The 22,822-nt window shown below is 37.1% G+C and overlaps 1 protein-coding gene across 15 annotated transcripts in view; it reads left to right on the forward strand.

Moving 5' to 3' along the window:
• The window catches only part of Robo2 (roundabout guidance receptor 2), a 1,551,815-nt gene that overhangs the window by 1,001,911 nt on the left and 527,082 nt on the right, over nucleotides 1-22,822 (forward strand). The window lies entirely within an intron of this gene.

A 22,822-nucleotide genomic window follows, 5' to 3' on the forward strand; every position in this document is an offset into this window, starting at 1 on the left:
CCATTGCTTGAGACACATTCATACATAAGCAAACATATTTTTGCCTGAGACATTAGATCCTTTGTAACTGAGGACTCAATGTGTCCTCCTGAAGACAGCACAGAGGTTGTCTAGAGGTGCAGAGCAGACACATCTGAACTAGACATACAGACCGGGAAAACATCTGTTGAAGTATGCATCATACAGTCTTGCTTGAGGTTTGCATGACATCATCTAGGATGAAAACATAGCATGGACACTGGACAGAGCTTGGAAGAAGGCTAATAGGAAAGCTGCATAGATTAAAGAAGTTTCTATTTCGGTCATGACTATATTCCCAAACTATAAGATTATACATGACATAAATTAGATTTTTTTAATAAATATTTGATGAGTAGCTATATAGACTGTTGTTCATTTATGCTTTTGGTCCTTCATTTTTGATTTCATCCCTTTCAACATTCTGAGAAATAACATGCAAATAAAATCAGCAGTTGTGAGGGACACCTAGGTTGTTTCCAGGTTCTGGCTATTACAAATAGTGCAGCTATGAACATAGTTGAACAAATGCATTTGTAGTATAATTAGGTATCTCTTGGGTATATTCCCAAGAGTGGAATTGCTGGGTCCTGAAGGAGGTTGACTCCCAGTTTCCTGAGAAACCACCATACTGATTTCCAAAGTGGTTACACAAGTTTACATTCCCACCAACAATGGATGAATGTTCCCCTTACTCCATGACCTCTCCAGCAAGGTCAGCTGAACTGGGACTGATGGAGCATGTGAACAAACTGGACTCTCTGAATGTGGCTGACAACGAGGGCTGACTGAGAAGCCAAGGACAATGGCACTGGGTTTTGATTCTACTGCATGGACTGGCTTTGTGGGAGCATGGTTTGTTTGGATGCACACCTTCCTAGACCTGGATGGAGTGGGGAGGACCTTGGACTTCCCACAAAGCATGGCACCCTGACTGCTCTTAGGACTGGAGAGAGAGGGAAAAGGGTAGTGGGGGGAGTGGGAGGGAAATGGAAGGAGAGGAGGAGGTGGAAATCTTTAATAAATGAATGAATGAATAAATAAATAAATAATAAAAAATCAACAGTTGTGCCAATGTTGCACATTCATCTTGTAGTCAGCTTACCATTTGCCATTGTAGTCCAATTAGCACTTCAAAGGAAGTAAGTGAGATAAACCAGTCTAATGACTGATTTATAATAATATGTAGCAAAAGACAATTGCTAATATTTTCATTAACAAACCAATAATTCATTTCGTGAATGTTTTCCTTCCTTCACCTAATAACTTATTTAACTATGAAAAAAATTGAGTTTAGCAGTTGATCTCCCTCAGAGTCAATCATTATTGACCAGACTGACATATTTGAAGTTTCAATAAAATTTTAACAACAAATAAATCCAATTTTAGGCTCTGTTAGTGAAAATAAAAACTCTAATGCAGTGCTTCCATTTTAATTTTCATTCTTAAAGATATTTCAGTTCAGTACCCCATTTTTTAATTGGGTTAATTAGAGACCTTGAGAGAACAATAATCAACTTTATATGGCAAAACAAAAAACCCAGGATAGTCAAAACAATCTTATACAATAAAGGAACTTCTGGAGGCATTACCATCCCTGACTTCAAACTCTATTACAGAGCTACAGTATTGAAAACAGCTTGGTATTGGCATAACAACAGAGAAGACGACCTATGGAATCGAATAGAAGACCCGGGTATTAACCCACAAACTTATGAACACCTGATTTTCGACAAAAGGAGCTAAAGGTATACAAAGGAAGAAGGAAAGCATCTTTAACAAATGGTGCTGGCATAACTGGATGTCAACCTGTAGAAGAATGAAAGTAGATCCATATCTATCACCATGCACAAAACTGAAGTCCAAATGGATTAAAGACCTCAATATTAATCTGACCACTTTGAACCTGATAGAAGAGAAAGTGGGAAGTAGTCTACAAGACATGGGCACAGGAGACCACTTCCAAGGTAGAACCCCAGGAGCGCAGACAATAAGAGAATCAATGAATAAATGGGACCTACTGAAACTGAGAAGCTTCTGTAAAGCAAAGGACACTGTCAGTAAGACAAAAAGGCTACCTTCCGACTGGGAGAAGATCTTCACCAACCCCTCATCAGACAAAGGTCTGATCTCCAAAATATACAAAGAACTCAAGAAACTAGACACTAAAACTCTAATTAACCCAATTAAAAAATGGGGTACTGAACTGAATAGAGAATTCACAACAGATGAACTTCGAATGGCCAAAAGACACTTAAGGTCATGCTCAGCCTTCTTAGCCATCAGGGAAATGCAAATCAAAACCACTTTGAGATACCATCTTACACCTGTCAGAATAGCTAAACTCAAAAACACCAATGATAGCCTATGCTGGAGAGGATGTGGCGTGAGGGGAACACTCATCCATTGTTGATGGGAATGCAAACTCATGCAGCCACTGTGGAAATCAGTGTGGCGGTTTCTCAGGAAACTGGGAGTCAACCTCCCTCAGGACCCAGCAATTCCACTCTTGGGAATATACCCAAGAGATGCCCTATCATACTACAAAAGTATTTGTTCAACTATGTTCATAGTTGCACTATTTGAAATAGCCAGAACATGGAAACAACCTAGGTGCCCCTCAATAGAAGAATGGTTAAAAAAGGTGTGGAACATATATACATTAGAGTTTTACTCAGCGGTAAAAAACAATGACATCTTGAATTTTGCATGCAAATGGATGGAAATATAAAACGCTTTTCTGAGTGAGGTTACCCAGACCCCAAAAGAGGAATATGGTATGTACTCACTCATAAGTGGATTCTAGCCATAGTTAAAGGTCTTTGAGCCTATAATTCATGATGCTAGAGAAGCTAAATAAAAAGCTGAACCTGAAGAAAATCATATAGTTATCCTCCTGGATATTAGAACTAGACAAGATTGCCAGGCAAACTTGGGTGCACGGGGTGGGGGGGTGGAAGTAAGGGGAGATGGTTAGAGAGAGGGGAGAGGGGGAGGATTGGGGATGGCTTAGGGGAATGGGAGGAGGGGAGGGAGGAAGGATAGTTATGGGAGCAGGGAAGTATATATCTCAACTAAGGGAGCCATTTTAGGGTTTGCAAGAGACTTGATTCTGGAGGGATTCCCAGGCCCAAGGAGAGGTCCCCAGATTGTTCCCTGAGCAGCAGAAAAGAGGGTGCCTGAACTGGCCTTGGCCCATAATCATACTGATAAATATTTTGCATGTCACCATAGAACCTTCATCTGGCGATGGATGGAGATAGAGACAGAGACACATATTGGAACACTGGACTTAACTCCCTAGGTCCAAATGAGAAGCAGAGGGAGGGAGAACGTGAGCAAGGAAGGCAGAACCAGAGGGAACCTTCATCCGATGATGGATGGAGATAGAGACGGAGACCCACATTGGAGCCCTGGACTGAGCCCGCAAGGTCCAAATGAGGAGTAGAAGGAGGGAGAACATGAAAAAGGAAGTCAGGACAGCGAAGGGTGCGTTCACCCACTGGTACAAGGGGACTGATGGAATGAGAGCTCACCAAGGCCAGCTTGACTGGGACTGAATGAGCATGTGATCAAACTGGATTCTCTGACTGTGGCTGACATGGGGGCTGGCTGAGAAGCCATTGACAATGGCACTGGGTCTTGTTTCGTCTGCATGGAATGGCCTTTTGGGATCCTGGTCTGTTTGGATGCTCACCTTCCTGGACCTGGAGGGAGGGTAGAGGAACTTGGACTTCCCACAGGGCGGGAAACCCTGACTGCTCTTGGGACTGGAGAGGGAGGAGGAGAGGGAGTGAGGGGAGCGGGAGGGTATTGGGAGGAGGGGAGCAAGTGCAAATTCTTATAAATAAATAAATAAGTAAATTCTTTAAAAAAAAGCTGTGGAAAAATAAACTCGGGTGATTTCAGGGACCGAGTAATTCCTGAAACACCTTCCCAATAAAAAAAATTTATTGTTAGGTTTTAAAATGTAAATATACGTGTATGTATATATGTATGTGTGTGTACATAGAAACAGAGCTACCAGCAGAAATGAAAAGGGATTCACATCCCCTGGAGATGGGTTATGGAGGGTGTTATGAGTCACCCAATCTGCGTGTGAGACACAGATTGTGGTTCCCTCACAATAGTAATGTGTACTCTGAACCATTAAACAATATCTCCAGCCTCAGTGCTTCAGTTCTTGATACTTTTTCCTCTTAGAACTGCATTTGTTAAGCTACTTCAGAAATGAAGTGAGCACTTTATAATATTAACAATTTGTGATCACATTTGAACTTCATAATTTTGTATATGATTTAGTACAAAAAGCCTAAAGTACAAAAAATTTATGTAGCACAGAATTTATGTTATAATTTACATAGTTTTATTTTTATTTATTTTTTTACTAAACACCACTAATTTCAAAATATTAATCTTGAAGTATCTTATAAATTGGTTTTAGATATATTTGCCTTTAAAGTTAATTGCTATGAACTCAATATTCTTAATAGTCATGAACTGCTTATGTAACTGCAATCAAAAACTTTACTTAAGAGATCAGTTTTCAAAAGTGATTTTGGCTTTACAGAACTTGGTTAATTTTAGAAACAAGGGACTTAACCCTTTGGAACTCATATTAGTTTCAAATCAATTAAAGGGCATATATGGCTAAGCTGGTGAATCTGACATCGTTCACTCTGCCCACCAACACACCTGGCGTCATGAGGTTTGTCCTGGACTAGTGCCATAGTTTTGTGGTTGCTGCTTTAATTGTGTGTATGTGTATTTGGGAAGGTGGTTGTGGTAATGGTCAGATGCAGTGGAGGTGAGAGGCTTTGCATACCCCAGGACTGAATTAACAGGCACTTGTGAGCTGCCCCTTGTGGGTGCTGGAAATTGAACTCTGGTCCTCTGTAGCACAAGCTCTTCTCTAAGCTGTCTCTCCAGACTCCATAGTGCTACGTTTGACATTTTCCTTCTGCTTCTTCTGTTGAAAGAAAAGTGTACAGAGTTTCTAAAAATGAATCAAAATTAGAACACACACAAAGTACAAACATGAGATGAAGTCACCACTGTTGTTATTTAACACTGAACAAACAGTTTTCTGCTTTTATGAGAAAGGGCAAGTGGTCAAGCCAGATCTTCTAAATGCAGCCTCTGTCCCACTAAGTCTCCACTAACTTCAGGACTTTTTGCTAGTTCTATTTCCTCCTTCCTAACACCGATGCTCATGGTGTGCTGTTTTTTCCTCCCGAGATGCCATCTTCAAAGTGCCTAATAAATAGATCGTCTGCTGGCTTTTTTTTTTCAGACACTTCTCTTAACACAATTAATTTTTACAATAGCGCAGTGCCCTACCCCAGTTTCTCCCTGATGTTCCATGTTCCTCCTGCTTGATTTTTATTATCTTAAGAAAACCTACAATGCATGCTTGTTTTCTTCTTCTTCTTCTTCTTCTTCTTCTTCTTCTTCTTCTTCTTCTTCTTCTTCTTCTTCTTCTTCTTCCTCTTCCTCTTCCTCTTCTTCTTTCTCTCTCTCTCTCTCTCTCTCTCTCTCTGTGTGTGTGTGTGTGTGTGTGTGTGTGTCTCTTTCTTCTTTCTTTGCTTCTTGGTATATAAATGATGCAACCCTTATAACAATATAAGTGAAATATATTTCAGACAAAATAATATTTGTAAATGTACTTCTAAGTATTTATTAACACCACACATCTATGTGACCATCAGAGGACATTTAGTATGGGAATCAGTTCTTCCCTTCACTATGTGGTTTCCCAAGATCACACTCAGGTTGTCAGCTTTCGCAGTTTTGTAGCATGTGCTTTTACCTGTTGAGCCATCTCCTGGTAAAATAATATCTAATTTTACAAGCTAATCACTCTGTAAATGTGTATTTGTGTGTGTGTGTGTGCACGCACGTGCGTGTTTGAGTATATATGGGTGCATGTGTGTATGTGTGTATGCACAAAATCAACAACGTTCAAAAGATTTATTTCATATATTATAATTAAATTCATTATTTCTTCTCAACCTTTGTCTTCAGGTGTTGTAGTCTACATGGTACCATGCGAAAATGGACATGTTTGCACAGCATTCACAGTTATGACATAATATGAATGTCAAACTTAATGTAACTTTATGAAATTTCTTTGAAATACATTGGCTATGTTATGTTAATGAATGCAATGCCACAGAAAGAATATGTATAAATTGTGACTCTGGAAAATCTTTGACTCTAGAATAGTTATGCTTATATAAATATAAACAGAAGCACATAAAGTAATTATTTTCTTACTTAGAAGTGGTATAACAGGATTTAACACTGTACAGCCTAGGATTAGCTGTGGCTCATACTCTGTGCCCTCAGAACAAAGAGCATCGCAGAGTGGACGTCTGTAGGTTAGCGTCTGGAAGTTTGCAACTATGCTAGTTTTCTCTTACGTTAAAGTTTAAGAAACTTTCAGAGGCAAGGTTGTGTCTTATTTAGTAAACCACAATTAAAGTTCATGTTAATATCTTGCAACATATCCCCCCAAAAGAGAAGAAAAGGTAGATGATGATGTGACATCATCACACTTATTTGAATGCTGTGTGAATGCCATCGCATAAACACAGTACTTACAATTTTTTGTAACTGAAGGGTCAAGTAATCAAAGGAGTTTTATTACAGAGGTTGATAGGAAAATAGCAGTACTACTATGTGAGAAGTTCTTTGTTCAAGATTGGGTTTAGCTGTAGCTTTGGAGCCCTCCCTGGAACTCACTCTGTAGACCAGGCTGGCCTAAAACTCACAGAGATCCGCCCACCTCTGCCTCCCGAGTACTTATTGAAAAAATGGATGCTGTATCTCAAGCATTTTTCATATTTGACTGATTTTCAGAAATGATGACTGAAGCATTTAATCCAGCACTGGGTGTTCAAGGCAGCAAAATGATCATGAGTGTGAGGTCAGCCTGGGCTTCAGATTCTGTCCCTGTATCAAGGCAAAACCTAAATGGCTGTCAGATGCTGGCCCCACAACTTTGGACATGAATGCTAAGTAGTCAGTGTTCATCTCCACCAAGGCCATGTATCAGTTGTTCTGTAAGGGACACTCTCTGACTTTTTTTTTCAGTTCCATAGGTCTAGAATATTCTATATTCCAGGAGAATGGATTCCCTCTTTAAAGGTAGTATTCCTTTGTAAGTCACCTAAGTGTTTTCAGATTTGCCGCTCATTCTTTTTTACTATAGGATTTCAGTTTCTTCAATAGCATCGACTGCTTTTTGTGGCTGGGAACTGACTCTGCTTTTATGTTGAGTCTTGTCATAGTATTAGAGATGCAGCTGTGTGGGAATAAAATTCATTTAGAAGTAGAAATTTCTATAAAATCCTTTTATCTTTAAGTGTCAGCTAGCACTAGTGCCATAGTGTAATTTGTAATCACTAAACACCACATCCTTAATCTAATAAGAATTGAGACATGTTTAAAACAGAGCAGAAAAATAATGATAAAATAAATTAAATTACAGATGTATCTTAATTTATAAGATAGATGTGTTTCTGAAAAATTGGTTGTGGAGGTAATTTCTATTAACTAAATTATATTTTCCCATTGACATAGGCTCATTATTGGAGAGGCAGGACTCTTGGAGCAAGGCATATAGCACAATGTAGTCATGAGGCTAAAAAGGAAGGAAATATCACAGTGATGTGAAATTACTTTAAAACTCATGGATTTGAATGCAAAATTTAGGTATGGAAAAAAATAACAATTTCCAAATATATCAAGAATAGTGCATCCCAGTTCCAGTCAATCAGTAGAATCTTTAGAGAGGAATACACTAGACAAAATACATTATTGCTTCATTATTATTTGAAACAAAGTAGTATCTCACTTTCTTATGTATTGCCCCCTCCTTTTTCAAAGATCCTTTTGTGACAGCTACTGCTGTTGTTTAAGATTTTTGTTCCACTCTGAATACACAATACATTTGAGGGATGCAAAGAGAAAGAGTGTTTGTAAGTTTTCTGCTTTTCAAATAGATTTCGTATGACCTAGAATGTTTTGCTTTATTAGTTACCTAGATTTAGTATTTTGTTGAACTGGTGTTTTTCCATGGAGAAGTAAATGCATTTTTTAGCAACATCTGCTCGAAATATACCCAGGATAATTAAAGTTGTGTGAAGTGCATTCTTTCCATTTTGACCCTGAGTTTTAGGAATTATAAACATTTAGTCTAAGAGACTCTAAACTTTTAACGCACTGAGTATTTAAAGTCTGCTAATTGCTCTTCTCTCCAATTTTACACTCCCCACACTACTACCTAATGGGTTGCTCTTTTCTTTGATATTAAACTCCCTACCCGAAAGCTTAGGCACGTTCTTGATAAAACTGTTTAAGCTCACCACATCAGAAAAGAGAATTTAGTACCTCCTCAGGTAGAGTTGGCTGAATTGAATTCTGACCCCTACTCTCAAGGTGAACTCCCATTGTGTATGCATCTAATTGGGGCCATCACTATGCCAGCAAACTCAGCATTTTCAGCTGCAGGGAAGCAACGCTGATTTGGAAGGCCTCACCAGTATTCTTATATTGCTATTTAAATAGGAATGTTGTCCCTTGAAGTCCCACTGGAGGTGCTGTATCTGGAAAGATGTGAGATTTGCTAATGGAAGGAACAATGGGGCAGCTGGAGCCTGGAGGAGGGCAAAAGACCTCCTAAGTTTTACTCTGTTATCAGAAGGAAGAAAATGAGCTGTGGCTATTTATAGAGAGAGGAAGGAAAAGTGAGGCTAATGAACAAGGATGTTCAACACATGCATTCCTGCAACAGCAGAAATTTCACTTGTCATTTTGCCTTTTATTGTCGTTATATCGCGTTTGATCATGTGAATGCTATAGATCATCCACATGCAAATGAATTCTCACGAACTTATGTTTGGAAATTAGTGTTTTCTTTCTCAATAATATTATTTTCCCACATATTAAAAGCTTGACTTATGAAAAGTCTTTTAGAAGGTATTCATTTAAGAAAAGGAAAGGAAATACATCATTTCTAGACAATGTTTCAGGAGAGATCATGCCATTTCCCCCCTATCCAGACCATGATAAAAACTCTGAGGAAATAATGTTTAAAATCAATTAACTAAGATGACCAGAATCAATTTAACAGGCACTGGTTAATGTTTTACTAAAGCAAACTCTCTTTTCTTTAAACATGATTAATATCATTTAGGGTTCTTATTAGTGTTCTCAGTTCAAAAGTGTGTGACCAATCTGTACTAAAAGGGTCTTGTGAACACAGATGAGGTTTACAGGAGCCTCGGAAATTTAACGTGACTACAGTAAATGTATATTTCCCTTTATTTAGTATTTTAAGGGAACACCCATTTTGAGTCTACAGCCTTACAATGCCTAACAACAAGAAAACAAGCAAATACACACCCCACCCCAAATCCCTTAAATCCAACAACTCTCCATGACTAACGCAGTTTTAGCCAAATTGTATTCTAAGATGACATTTACTGGTGTTGCTAGAATCATAAAATCAATGAATTTTGAGTTAAAAGGGGGCTAACCATTAAAGCCTATTATTTCTAAATCACTTAAACAGTGTTTTTCCCTGATAGCAACACATTTGCCCAAATGTTTTAAAAATACATCATCAGTGAATTACTGAGAGAATTGGTTGCTCTTCTAGACACCCAGGTTTGACTCCCAGCATCCACATAGTGTTTCACAACTGTCTGTAACTCCAGTTCCAGGAGCCCCCAGCAGGAAGGCTGTACTCATACTAACAGTTGGTGTACAGAGATATATGCAAGAAAAATACCCATGCATGTTAAGAAGAAAATAAACCATTTTTTTTTAAATTAAAGATGCCTCTGCCATGAGAGGATAAAGGGGTTATCTGAGTTAGGCCTGCTGGGTTCTCTTCCATTCTAACTTCGTGCCAATTCTGGGTGCCACAGTTTGTAAACCAAGCATCTGTTTGCAATGTTCACATGGTAGAGAAATGATACCCAATGCATCTTTATATCTCAGCTTCCTTTACACAACATGTGAACCCTCTGGAAATATAAGGAACTCTTTCTCTTTGATCTGTTCTGGCCTTTAGCTACAAGTATGTTCATTGGTTGTTTTCTATCACAGAATTTTACTGGTCTTCACTTTCATTTGTTTTTCACATGGTATTACCAGAAAGAGTCAAATCTAGCCATGGATATGTGGATTTCCTTTTGAAGAAGGGTAGATGTTCTGTATTGATGGTAAATAGTAGTGCTTTTCAGTACCTTTTTCTGCTTACAAAATCAAAACTGTGAGTATTCTATAGATGAAGTTGCATGTGATTTAATTTAATTCGGCTTCCTATTCTTCCCAATGTTGGTTTCCTTGTGTACATGAGGAACCCAAGGTTCCCAGAGAAGAACCTTCCGATTCTACAGTGCCAGGAGCCTGTGGTGGGGAATTGATTCTACTGGGCTCTAGTCCCATACCTTTTCTATGACATTATGATATCTCATGTGCTCGGATAAATGAATACAGAAAGAACAGTGATGTTGATCACAGCAGCATTGTCTTAGTTATGGTTTTTATTGCTGTGAAGAGACACCATGACCATGGCAACTCTTATAAAAAAAAACTTTTATTGGGATGGTTCACTTACAGTACTAGAGGTTCAGTCAATTATCATCATGATGGGAGTGTGCCAGAATTCAGGAAGACATGGTGTTGGAGCTGAGAAGCCTACATTTTCAGGGAGCAGAAAGTTAACTGACTGTCACACTGAATGAAGCTTGAGAAAAAAAAATTCAAAGTCCACCCCCGCAGTGACGTACTTCCTTTAACAAGATCACACTTACTCCAACAAGATCACACTTACTCCAACAAGTGTCCAATAGTGCCACTCTATTGGGTGATCATTGTTGTGAGCTCCATGTTGAGAAACCATCTGTCGGGGTCCCACGTTAGGTTGACATCTCTCGGGGCCTATCCTTGGTGGGTTCATACGTTCCATGCTAGGGACCTGTGGATTAGAAATGTTAGACAGACAAAATAGAGATACAAAGAACACAGAGACACGGAATAGAGTCGGGAGGGCAACCCAGTAAATATTAGAATGAGTTCAGGTCAGGATTTCTTTCACAATAATTTCACAGCACTGGTCCAAGAAAAATGTAAAGATCTGCTGACACTAGAAAAATGAAGAAGTTTCTATATTGTAGTATATTTCATATTCTAGAATATAAAACGTTTACTTAAACAAAGTTGGGGGAAGGAAATGAGATCCATCAATTAGAAAGATACCATAATCTTTGAATATTTATTGTTAAGTACCTTCCATATTTAATAAACCTTTTAAAACAGCTTTCTTATTTTTAATGAGCTATATTATGAATAAAACTGTAAATAATTATATGATATTTTAGATATGAGTAAGTATGTTCTAGCATTTTGATTTGTTGTCTTATTTATGTTAAGTGAATCTTTCAAATCTATACCATATGTCAAATATTGCTTTTGTATAGAAAAACTCAATATCATATTTTTGACAAGAGAAATAAGATTTAATAAGGTCTTATCAAGTCAGAAATAATATTTAGCTACCTCATCAGTAACTCTCAGTAATTCAAAGAAGAAGTCTATGTACCTGTGTTGTGTTCATGTTTGAGAAGGTTTACATGCATATGCATACATGCAGAGGTGAAGGGTTGATATCTCTTTCCACTTTCATTTTGTAATATGGTCTCTTGTGGGAACCCAAAAATGTGGGCCCATTTTTACCTTGTCTGATAGTCAATAAGTTGTAGGTTGTTCAAATGGTTGACAAGTAAATTGTACATCCCAACTCAGGTTGTGATTGCTGATTTTTTTTTTGAAATTAAGAAATCTCCATTTAATCATGACAGATAGTCAGGTTATGCAAATGTACATTTGTTCCTTTTAATTTGTAACTGTGTGGTCACCTGGGGAGGGGTGGCTTTTAGAATACATGATCTAGGGCAGATTTTCTACCTAGAAAAGTGGTTGACTGGTTGAGTTGCCTTTTGTATAATGTTAATAAAGTCTTTTGTTACCTTTCCCCCCATTTACATTGGGTATAAAAGCTATGAAAAAACAGACATGAGCAATTTTTTAGTAACTACTGGAATGCCCTCCCAGTACTATTCTATGATTTCTGTCTTATCAATTTTTATGTGTCTCCACCATGCCCCTACCCTGGGAAGAGGTATTTTTGTAGAGGCCAATCCATGGCAGTCTCTGACTAAATCTGCTGTGCACTGTTTTGGCTAGAATAGTTATTGAGCAAACCACAGACATCCTTCTGTTTCCACCTCTCCAGAACTGCAATTTACAAGCATTTTATATTGGTTCCGGTGACCCAACTCAGTTCCCCATGCTTATACAGAATATTCTTTATCTACTAAGCTATCTCCCAAGCCTGAGAGGTTTTTGATTATTTGGTTTTTATTTTGTTTGTCTTTCTGAGACACAAACAATGTTAGTGAAAGATTTCTTAAAACGTCAGTAAAATCTGGCTTCGTTTCTTGGCACTGTCAGAAGTGATTGTATACCTCTCTGGATTGCCAAGGAACAGTATCTCCACCTCTTTATGAAACAGTCCCCCACCCCTTCTCAAGTTATTGTGGTTCAGTTAGGGCATATTCCGTAAATACTGCATCCCCCACAACCTCAGCACCCTTACAATGATCAACACACTGTAGCAATGGTCATCCATTAAAACCTCAAAGTGGTTACTATAAATTTAAATTGAGTTAGCATAGTCTATTCTCTTTCACATGTCAAATTACAACAAGCCTGGTAGATTACAAACAACAGAAGCTAACTGCTTATGGTTTGGGGGATTATAAAGTCCCAAATCAAAGTACCAGCAGCAGATTGGTGGGCTTATAAATTGATACTAACTACTAGCTGTGTTCCTACAACATGTAAGAGAAAAAGCAATCCTCACAGGGCTCTCGTCTCTAAAACTTTATGAATCTCACTACTGGGGTCCTTATCCTCAAGATCCAATCAAATCACAGAGTCCTCATATACTGATGCCATCACCTTAGGGATTGTATTTCACTATGTGAATTCCAGAGAGATATGAAAGGGATTGATTGTGTGAGTGCCTCAATCGTATGTATTAAAGAACATTAAGATTTCTATGATAGCTAGATACCAGGACATTTGTCATGAGCAGATGGGTCTTCAAGGAAATGGAAATGAGACATTTTGGGTGAACCAGAGTCAGGAATCTTAGCTCCTCAGGATCTGATCACTTTTACTTCAGATAAATTTTGAGTAACACCCCATTCTTTTTTGGTAGGGGGTACAAGCATTTATACTTGGAAACCCAAAATCATTTACCTCAACAGTGCCACCAGGAACATACATAAGAACCCTAAAAAGCCTAGTTGATCACCACATTACTTTCTGGGATTAAACTGTAGAACATAAATCCAGACAGATTAGTTTTGGACCACAACTCTAACACTTGTAGCTGTTTGATTTGGTGACAGGGCTTAGGTGTAATGGAGACTTGACAATGAGGTTGCAAAGGGTCGTCAAGTTCAAATAAAATAGTTATAAAATGCTTACTGTAGCACACTTGAGCACAATAATTGCTGCAAGTCATTATGACTTTCAATCTATTTAAAACTATCAAAGAGCTTCTGCTGCTTTGGGAAGTAAGACTAGGAGGAATTATTTAAGAAATGAACAGTGAGTAGATTTTTGGGAAAATAATTTAGATATTCATTGTATCCTGTACTAAAATGGAAAATACATCTAGATTTTATGGTTAAATATAAAACCGAAGCCACAAGTAAAGCAGTAAAACAGAGTACTGAATAATTTATCTAATATCTGTATGGGAGAAAATTCATGTACATAAAAGCCTACATGAGCCAGAGTTGTGTATTCACAGCTGGTAAGAGTGTAAATATTTCTTTATTTTACTAGGAAACATTTTTACAATGCATGTTTAAAACTTCAAGAATGTGCATGTCCTTTGAGTTAGTAAGTCAATCTAATTAAACAAATACTTAAATGCTAATAAGCAATGAAAATTTGAACTTTGTTTTATGAACTACTGTTCTCTGGCAAGTGTTGTTTGTGGCAGGCAACAAAACAATAAATAATCCTGGAAATACACTAAATGTCCAACAATAAAAGAATAGTAGGCAAAATATCATATGTTTAAACTTTAGAACATAAAATCATCAAAGATTACATTTAAATATTACATGGGCAAAGTTAGATACAGAAAAATGAGAGATGCTTAAAATGATAATATGCTAAGAAAATTTCACATTTACTGCCTGTGATTATTTTTGAATATCAAATAAAAATTTCTCTAAGTTCTTTTCCTTAGGTATATTTGTGTTTAGAAATCTTCTGTAAAAAGTCAGAGATATTATCCTCACAGTATTAGAATGAGATTAGAAGTATCTAGTGATACTTAGGTATCATAGTACTAATAACACTAATGAAGCAGTACTAAATTTATCCTTTTCAAAAGTATACATTTCATTGACACTGAACAATTACTGAAAATATTCTTTTTTCCTTCTTCCTGAACTACTAGAAAATAAACCAAATAAGTGGCTAAAACTTAAGTTTCTGTGGAAAGTGTCAAACAGGCATGAATAGTTCTAGCAAATACTGAGATACTGATGCTTGGCTAAAGTTTGTATAATGGTCAATAGTAAATTATTGACCTTTTATATTGAAAACGAGTTTTGCACTTTTAGAGTTCATGAATTAAAGACTGCTTAAAAAATGTTAGCAGCTTACTAAAAGGTATTGAAAGAAACTAATTATCTCCTTATCAGTTCAGAATTTGCCTAAAACATTTCTTTCAAAGACGAAAAAAAAAAACCAGAAGGAAAAAAACTAGAACCTGTCTACAGTGACCATATTTGTGTCTTAATTTGGTTAGCCTGTTGGCCAGCTCTAGCGCAACCATAGTCATTTCAAGAAATACTCATATTATACATAAATTGAATAATTGATACAAAATTTGCAATAATAGCCTTAAACCTACATTTTTGAAAATTAGCAACACTTATACCATTTTGGCAGTAACGTTTAATACCTTTAATATTCAGTCGTTACTATAATAGTTACTTCAAACCTTAAAATTGCGATTTAATTAATACAATGTCTACCTGTGACATGACAGCTCAGTAGGGACTAATAAGGACATGCTGGCTGGAACATCTACTTCCTTTAGGTTTCATTGTTGCTCTAAAATAGCTGTTTTAGAGATTGGTTTGGTATTTCCATACCAACTTCTGAGTTTTGGTATTCAGAGCATTGTCTTAACATTTCAGCATAGGTCAAATGATGGCCTCAGACAGATTTAAGGGCGATTGGACTGAAAAGGATACAGGAAGGGTATGGTGGATTGCCAAGTACACAAGATGGAAAGCCCTTAGATATTGTTTGTTTTATTCTGTTTTAATGCAAAGTCAGAGACCAGTGTATCAAAGCCAGGCAGGGACTCTGTGTTGAAGATGGCTGCCCAATTTCTACTAAGCTTGCTTTCCTCACAAACTTAGCAATCTAGAAATGAGCACCCTACTTTAAGAGCAACAATTTTTAGCTTCTTCTTTGAAAGGCAGATATGTGACTTTGTTTTCTTATATGAGAAGAAAATAATAAATTCTAGTGTCTCACAATCTTATAATAGTGACTATATTTCACATTCACCTCTTGTATAGTTTAAAAGTAATTAGGAAAGAAGTGCTTGCAGGTTCCAAATGTAAAGAAATGATAAGGAGATGTAAATACTATTTATCTCAATTTTATCAGTGCATTGTATTACAATTTCGCACAATGCCCATAAATACCTTTATGCTATTTTCTTGAAATAAGAAAGGGTCGTGTTCTTGACTTGCAGATAAACCTAGCTAGAATCCTAAAAATCACCATTGATAATATACATAAGTAGCAAACATAGTGCCACAATGCAGCATTTAGTGAGAATGATGAACTGCAAGTAAAAACAGAATTACACATTGATAGAATCAACTGCAATAAGAAAAATGAGAGCTAAAGACTTAGAACTCTACACTAATCAATTGAATTAAATGCTGTAAACTGGATCCTGTAAATTTGTCCTGGATGACATTTAGAGTAAAGAAGACACAACCAAGGGAGAAAATGAATTCAAATCTTGTTTCTATAACCTGAATCCTAAATTACTATCTGGGAACTTCTTTTATACTTGTTTTTGTTCCCAACTGTATGGTTTTATTTTGAATTTGTGAATTCACAAGAGGCTATAGGGGGAAAATGTATGTTTTGAGAAGCAGAAACCCCATAAAAAGATGATATTGGCATGGAAGAGTAGAGCTTTTTAAACCTTTGTCTACCCGTTTTGCCTGTTAAGATGTTTCTTTCTCTTTCTTCTTTACCCTCCCTCTTTCTCTCTCTCTTTCTTTCTTTCTTTTCCTTACTTCTTTCTCTTTGACAGAAGGTTTGTTCTTCAGATTTAATTAATTTAGTGTGCCTTCTGTTAAAAGCAAGTCACCAAGAGACACAGTGGTGACAACCACCCTGAAGAATGTGCTATGGTTACAGCTAAAGGAAGTGACCATAAACTTCTAGCACAAAACGTTTTGGTGACATGAAACATCTGCCTCTTTTAACTTCTGTTCTTTCACATCTGAGGTCAACTAGTATCTTTTGCCTCCTGGGTCTTCACTATTATTTTGAACTTCTCTTTTCTAATAAACATTTAAACCTGCTATCCAATCATGCATTCATCTATTGAGACTTCTATTGCCATGCCTGACCTTGCAAATAAGACATAATAGAATATATCCTCAATAAGAGCAGTAATTAAATTTCTGGAAACTTTCTTGTTTTTTTGGGTGAGACTCATTTAAATATGAATTTATTGTTCAGGGCAAAACCAACCTTATGTTCTTCAGTGGTTTGGAAATTTAGTTAACATAATATCTAACAAGTTTCTCCAAAGATAGACAAATTGCTCCCTGGTGAACAAAAAGGGGGATGGCAAAAGGTCAGACAAAAGATCCTTGATTTATGTGAATTTCTTTTGAAATGCAAATGCCCACAGGGAAGCTTTACAAGTTTCTTAGAAAGTGTCTCCTGGGTGGTACCATTTGTGCTGAGCAGGCTTAGAATGGGCCTGTAAGGTGATAACGGAAAGTCTTGCAGTCTTGATATTTGAAATTAACAAGTATCTATCAGTCCCTCGATCACTTGCCAAATGTGCCCACTCTGCATCATTTCTCCACAGGCATTTCCTTAGTTGATGCTTTTGGGTGCTTTGCAACTGTATTTCTTAGGAGGTACCTGACTAGGAAGCAAACTCAACACTTACATAGGGAGACAAAATACTGCTGAGTCACCACCCACTTCAATTATTGATTGACTGAAAAAGACTGCCTTTCCCATGATCACCATCATCAACGCAACAGTCAAATGAAATGTTTGTTAAAATGGTAGACAATAACAGAGATGTATATGAGTCCTATGCTCTATGTATTCATCTGTACTAGGAGTTTTAAGAACATATCTTCATGAGATTCCTGCATCCTATCTAGTATCTATAGATAAACTCTGACCTTTGTGATATCCACATTTGCATCACTGTAATCTTTATGATATACATTTTAATAGATTTTGATTTTGGCATGAGACAGATGTGTTTCTCTTCACGAGGAGTGAAGACCTGTTGTAGTAAACATACTTAGCCTAACAGAAAAGCTTCTACCGCTTGAATAACATCCCTCAAAAACAAACCTGGTGGGTTCTATGAGTAAGGAATAGAGTTCAAATCTCTGGCACTGACATAAGAAGAAAGTATGACTATATGTGCCTACAAACAAGTCTCAGGGGACAGAGAGAGACCAAAGCATGAAGTTATTTTGTAGTAGTGAGCTTTATGCTCCTTGAGAAGCCCTGTTTCAAGGGAATGACTCAGAGGGTGATTCAGGAAAATCTTCTGATGTCTTCCTTTGGCTTCTGCATGTGTGGGCATAGAAATATATGTGAGCAATTTCACAGATATTCCTTCATATGTGCATATACATGCATACACACCATTCACAAGCAACAAATAAGCAAATAAACAAAATACAAGCACAGTGGAATGGACCACATGCAAGAATGTTAGAGTATCAAAATACACACTACTTCATATCATAGCACTCACAATAATATTCTTTTGGTATTTTTGTTTGTTTGTTTTGCTTTGCTTTGTCATTTGTTTTGCTTTATTTTTTTCAAGACAGGGTTTCTCTGTAGCCCTGGAACTAGCTTTTATAGACCAGTCTAGCCTCAGACTCACAGAAATCCACCTACCTCTGCCTCCCAAGTGCTGGGATTAAAGATATGTGCTACCACTGACTGGCTTCACAGTAACATTCTTAAATAATCTAAAGTCTGAAGCCCATGCATAGACAACAGAGGTCAATACCTGTAAATATCTTTAACCTATACAAAATGCATAATAGAACATTTGTTTGAAGGTTGTTTGGAAGGATGGATTTCAGAAGCCATCATTCTAACATTGGAATTTTCCAGATAAGGAAATTGTTGAAAGAAAGAGTTGCTTGTTGGTTTCCAGCTGCTTAGCCCCAAAATAATCACACATAAACTGTATGAATTAAATCACTGCTTGGCCTATTAAATCTAGCTTCTCATTGGCTAACTCTTACATATTAATTTAACCCATATCATTAATTACCATGAGGATGTGGCCTACTAGCAAAATTTCAGGATGTTTTTCTCCAACTGCGGTTCCATGACTTCTCTTGACTCAGCCTTCTTTCTCCCAGCATTCAGTTTAGTTTTCTCTACCTACCTCTGTTCTTTCCTGTTCTGCTATAGGCTCAAAGCAGTCCTTTATTAACCAATGCTACTCGCAGCATACAAAGGGGGAATCCTACATCAGCAAATGAAATCCAGAAAGACCAAAAGAATCCATGAGACAAGAGTCAATCATTTTCAGCCCCAGTCCATAGCAGTGGTCAGTAGACATTATAGATGACTCCTGCAGGTTTTCCTTCCTTAGATACATGCCCCTATTAAAATATATGTATGCATAAACACATACATGCATGCTTGCATGCACATGCCACATGCACACACATACACATAAACACAGATATTTTAGATTTTTGTTTTTGCACAAAAATATTATTAAAAGAAAAATTCTTTTGGATAGTGTTAACAGATTTCTATCTGGAAAAATAGAGCCATACTGCTACTTATTGAATATTCATATTACAAAAACTTAAATTATATCAGCCCCCAAAAGGCATGTAGGCAACATCAAGTCTAATTTAAAAGCATTTCTGAAGATGGGCAAATATAATTTTATTTCTCAGCTGGAACAATGGTATTTCATGGAAAGAATATGATGAGTATGACAAGCGATAGTGTTAATAATCCCTTTATCTGTCTCTCTGATGGCAGTGCTGATGACAACGTCACAGCACCAGAAGACATCTCAGCATTCATTTCGGTGAAACCCAGCAGCTGCTTCCTTCCACATCTCCTACTTTGCCTTGCTCCTACTTCAGTTTCTGTGTTTCTCTCTTTGGTTTGTTTTACCCCATTTCGAATCCTGCCTTGGCTAATAAGCAGGAGAACTGCGCACTTTAGCCCCTACTCAAAGATTCCCAGCACTGTTCTTACCCTGGAAGGGTTCTGCAGATCCTCCCCTCCAGGAGAACAGCGATTAACAGTGACTGGGTTAACACAGTGCTGTGGAGAATGGAGTTGACTTGGTATCAGTCTCTGGTTTCGGTGCTTTCTTTAATCGTGTATTATTGGCGTTTGCTTTTATGAGAGCCTCAATTCACACAAAAATGAATAAGAATTCCTCAGGAAGGCTCTCATCCATGTGACAACCTCCATAATTTCTCAGTCATCTGACATTTCATGTCTACTTACTTTTGCTGGCTTGGTGCATAAAAGACTCATATCTCTACTTTAGTCTCGCCTCCATTATTCCAGGTGGCTGTTGGAATCCTGCTTTCTTCCTTTGGAAAAAGCAAATTATCTAATATTTGTCATTTATATCTTCATTACCGTGATTTTCACATTGACGAGCTGCTGCAGCAGAAGGCAACTGGTAACGTGTCCGGAAAAGCTCATCAGTGGATCTCATTTATGAGTTGCTTCACATGCTTGGTGTGGATTGCGTTCACATAAATATAGCTTACAGCGGAGTTTACTCTTCACTGCAAACAATACCTTAGACAAAAATCCATAAGATGTCTTTCTTTCCCCTTAGTTAAAGTTTCCTAGGATGTCTCTGTCTCTCTGTCCACTCCCCCCCCATTGTGTGTAAGTGTGTATGTGTGTGTGTGTGTGTGTATGTGTGTGTGTGCATGTGTGCGTGTGCACACACACACATATTTATCTCTTTCTATTAGTTTTCATAGTGATTAGCTAGTTCTTCTCAGGACTAGTAGACATGTGAAAAAAATTGCCACAGTAGCACATTGCCGATTACTTATGGAGAGGATTTGCTTTTTCTTGTTTTTAACAGGACATAGAAGAAACAAACTGCCGTGATGTTGACCCAGACATGAGGCTTGGCTCACTCTTTTCCTTATTTTAAAACCAGAAGGCTATAAAAAGATGAGAGTTAAGCCTTCTTCTCTAAAACTGCATTAAATAAATCAACAGAAGAAACAACTTAAGGACGCTTTTTACTGCCGCAGGCAGTTGTGTAAATCTGGTCCTGTGATAACCTTTACTACATTTTGTAAGAGGCATGTTGTAAAAAAAAAATCAATAAATCCAAGACTGACTGTTCTTATTTTTCTTTTCCTCATAGATATTTGAGGTACTTTCCTCTAACATTTTCATATTACAGAATAATTTTAAAATGTGAATCACGTGAAAAACCAAGTATTTGTTTAAATATAAAGCAAACATATTCTAGGGGCTAAGAGACAGCTCAGTGTTTGAGAAAACACAGTGCTTTTGTAGGACACAAAGTTTGGTTCTCACCACTGTTTGTTTTTGTTTGTTTGTTTGTTTTTTGGAAGAAAAGATATCTCAGAGGTTAATAGTGTCTTTTATATTTGTGCAGGCTCTTTGTTCCGTTCCTAGTATCCACACAGTGGCTAACAACTGAGTGTCACTACAGGTCCAGAAGCCCCAAGACACTGTTTTTAGCTCCAAGGGCTCTTGCATGCATGTGTTGTACAACTATACTTTCTCTACCTCTCTGTCTCTGTCTGTGTCTCATTCTCTCTCTTTAATACATACACATAAACACACACAATATAAAATAAACATTAAAATAAAAATAGTTAAGAAAACAAATTATAATCAGAATCCTTTGACAATCACAATAATAAGCATTGATGTAAATATTGCTATTGTCTTAGCTAAATTATTATAAATGTATAAAAGTGCTGGGAGGTGGTGCAAACCTTTAATCACAGCACTCGGGAAACAGAGGCAGGCAGATATCTGTGAGTTCAAGGTCAGTTACAAGATCTATTTCCAGGACAAGTTCGAAGTTACAGAGATACCTTGTCTCAAAAAACCAACAAAACAATCAAATAAATAAATAAAAAGATATAAAATAAACAAAAATTAAAATTAAAAAATGTGTAAAAGACTAATTTATAAGTAAGGTGTTTAGTTATTATCAGTTTAATTTGGTTTTCTATTCTTTAAATATTTAACAACATAATTGTAACAGAGGAACTTAAGAAGATACTATTTCATTCAGCAGTTTTGAAATCGAATATTAAATGCAATTTTGGGGTTTACATTAGTGTCTGTATCCAGAGCCTTATGGATACTGGCCAGGAACTCCACAACTAGAATACACCACAGCCTCATAATATTATTTTACTTTAATTTAGTTGTTTTCTTCCATTTAAATTTTCATTGTATGTATAGACATCTATACTTGTATAACCTCTTATTTAGTATATCTAAATTTTAATTATAATTTCTTAAGACTATTAATTATGTAGATACTAATTGAGTTTTATTGAGATTTATTGAGCTCTACATTTTTCTCTGCTCCCTCCCTGCCTCTCTCCTTCCCTTTCTGCCCTCCCCCAAGGTCCCCATGCTCCCAATTTACTCAGAAGATCTTGATATTAATTTGGAAAGTAGTAAAAATTACATTTTCGTTTGAATTTTGTCTAAACAACTCATGGCTCTATTGATTCTCTCAGGCTGTTGAAAGAATTTGCTATGCATTAGTGTCTTTAAACAAGAGAAATTCATTATTACAAGGTTCTAGATAACAGAAAGTTCAAAAAGAAGGATTTGGTAGAGCCATGTTCCCCCAGGATTATCTCATCAGAATGTTTCTTTGTCTCCCTCCGAATCCAGTAGGGTCTGCCCTTCTTTAGATTATGGTAGTAATAAGTAAGTCTTCATATGATTTTCATCCTCTCCATTGCTTCCGGTCTTCTACATCAACATTTCCGTTTTCTGGAATCAGTGACTCATGGGCCATCAGAATCAATATGAACTCTAGATGATTATGTAGGCACGAACTATACCTTTATAGAATATTGTGTTTGGAAGGTCTCAGTGGACGTGATGGAGAGGTGGAGGTCACTGTGAAACCGATGCGGAAACATATGATAGTCATTCATTAAAATCATTCAGCTAGCTACAACAGATTTATACAATTCCTCCCAAAAGCAAAGAGTCTGCAGGAGGTGGCTATGTGTGGCACTATAGAGGATAACAAATACTCCCCAAATGTCACTTGTGAATGGGAGGTGAAGGAAAACATATGTTTCGCTTTGACAGTGAAGCATAAGAAGGTATAACATTTGTGTCCTGCCAGAAAATTTTGCAGCCT

This window comes from Myodes glareolus, chromosome 2 (assembly GCF_982192425.1).
Source record: "Myodes glareolus chromosome 2, mMyoGla1.1, whole genome shotgun sequence".
Classification (NCBI taxonomy): Eukaryota; Metazoa; Chordata; class Mammalia; order Rodentia; family Cricetidae; genus Myodes; species Myodes glareolus.